Consider the following 2771-nt stretch of genomic DNA (forward strand, 5'->3'; position numbering starts at 1 on the left):
GAAACAGGCATTAAAAATGAGTTATACATTAATCATACAGAAAATATTAATTTAATGGTTACTATGATTCACATGCTGTTTTGAGATCTGGGGATATGGTAGGGAACAAAACAGATATAACTCCTCATTTTATGGAATTTACATCTTAGTGGAAGAATGAAACTCAACCCCCTAAAAAAACAGATATGAAGTGGTGCCTGATGGTAATTGTCCAGGCATGGACAGCGGGTTGTAAAAAGTGGGGAGGGACTGGTGTATTAAATAATGCAAATACATCTGATCGATCAGGTAAATACTGTTCCTTCAAAAATATGAATACATTCAGTAATCACAAGGTCATTAAGGACCTCTGAGAAAAAATGATTAAAGTTAAGGATTAAAGAAAAGATCTAGTGATTCCCGTCTTGGTTGCTGTAGAAGAAATTCTTCCATGAGATGGAAAGAAAAGTCAATATAGTGCAATCTTTAAGAGCAGTGCAGACCATATCTTGGTGGAGCTTCAGAAAAACTTTGGACATAAACAAAGATGACCCAAATAAGAACAAAGGGAAGCTATTTACTCAGAGGTTGCTAAAACAAGGGAATCGGCCACCATCACTTGTGTTTGCCAGAGACTCCAAGGCAGGCAGCATATGGAGACTCTTAATAGAGAGAAAGAGGGAATGTTTCAGCGATGCTCTGATTGGAAATTTTGGCAGGTGTGGAAATAAGGACCACTCAAATGAGAATAAAGAGAGCCTATAGGTTCAGAACTTACTGTAAGAACTTTTCGTTGTTAGAGACTCAAGTCAGGCAAGGGTGTGGAGAGGATTTATGGTAAAAAGAAAGAGTAGGCTTCAGGTATGCTCTGGTTGGAGCTTGCTAGCATAAGGAAGGTGGAGGTGGGCTAATTAGAAGTGGGCACTTCATATGGTCTGGGGAGCTTATGTGGCTTTCCCTTGTTGGTCCAAAGTTGGCAGTGAGAATAAAAACATAAACAGGAAGTTGGCAGTCATTAACCAAGTCCTGACTCTTCTGGCTCAATAGCTGCAGAGGTCTTAGCTTGGCTTCCTGGGATTGTGGCTGCAGAGATTTGTAGATTGGAGTTCTGTGGTCATCTGTGGTCTTGCCATTCTTCCTTTATACATTCAGTCTCTCACTTGAGCTGTGTTATAACACCCAAATCCCCCCTGCAAAGCTGAAGGAACTATTCCCTGAATTTCTGTATTTGCCCCCTACCATGCCCAAATCCATGTCTTCTTCCTTAAAAGCATCCTACATCCAATTACTGTTTGATGTGCAGTTATAAAGGCCCAAACCACTTTCTCTAACTCAGGGTGATGCTGAAGGGATGTTCCAGCTTCAGAGCACCCCGGGAGTTTCACAAAGGTCATGTTATGACTGAATTGCAAATCCACTTTTCTCTTGACCAATCATGCTTCTTTCATTCTCCCTGTCGTTGATCACAAGACCATTCTGGATAAACTTCCCTCAAGCTTAAATATTCCCAGGAAAATTGACCTCCCACATCAAATAATAAGGTCTACACCTGAGAAGGATGATAGTTACCACAATTCTCAGCTAGAGATAAAAATGGTCTTTTTGGCCACACCTGCATAAAAACTTGAAATTACCATTAAAAGGGTTATTTTGAAATATGAGCATTCACAATTTTAATTAAAATTATTAAATAATATGATATATATATATATACCTATATTTTTCAATCTAGAGAAAATAAGTATCTTTGTGGCTTGGAAGATTTTTCATTCTGTTAAGCAAGTATTTCAACTTCTCTCCACTATTATATTCCAAAATTCCATGACTTTTTTTAACCAATTATTACTTCTGTCTCTTCTCTATCATGCTTTTTATTTTCAAACTCTAATACACAAGCTTTGTTAATTTATCAGTTTCTATCTCACTTCATATCTCTCAATTATGATGTATTGATACCTGCTCACTTTCTTTTCTTTTCATGAAGTACAAAGTATTTGGTTGTGCTACACTGGGAACCGTACAATATGCCATCTCTCCTATTCTAGTAATTTAATTTTTATTATGACCAGTAGTTCCCATACACTGAAAGAAGTAAATATTTACTGAATTATAAAATCATCTACATAGGCCTAAAATCTGTTTGCAAATGTTCTCCTAAAATATGCATAGAATTAATGTTTACATCTCTACAACTGTCATTCAACAAGAGTGGGATATCAGACCCATGGGAATATAAAAATTTCTTAAAAGTTGTAGAGCTCATTGGAGACAATCAGGATTAAAAGTGATATTAGAATCTATAAATTATTACTACAGAATGGCTAATCAACTAATTCGTTTTTTGACACATGAATTATTTGATTGCCTTGGAATAAGCATAATGATATTGAAAAGAAATAAAACAGCTTACAACAGACTTATTCTTTATTTAATCCAATCATGTTTCCTATCATTCACAGGCATAACATACCATTTGCCAAACATTTTACAAACAATACCTTTTTATATCAACTACATCTAATGGAAGGCAAATACTAATGTGTACTTTTGCAAATTCAGTAATCAAGGAACGGAGGTTCACCTAGTTATCATGCAGTACACCTGGTGATTAAAACCGGGTTATCTCTATCGACAAGAACTATCCTTTTTATCACTTCCACCATACTGCTTCTTAATATATTATTAGTTATTTTCACATATTAGTTATATTTTTGTTCTACTATTCTTGTACTTCATAAATAAAAATCTGGAAATGAATAACATTTGTAAGGATGCATTATTTTTAACTAAAG

This window comes from Eschrichtius robustus, chromosome 6 (assembly GCF_028021215.1).
Source record: "Eschrichtius robustus isolate mEscRob2 chromosome 6, mEscRob2.pri, whole genome shotgun sequence".
NCBI lineage: Eukaryota > Metazoa > Chordata > Mammalia > Artiodactyla > Eschrichtiidae > Eschrichtius > Eschrichtius robustus.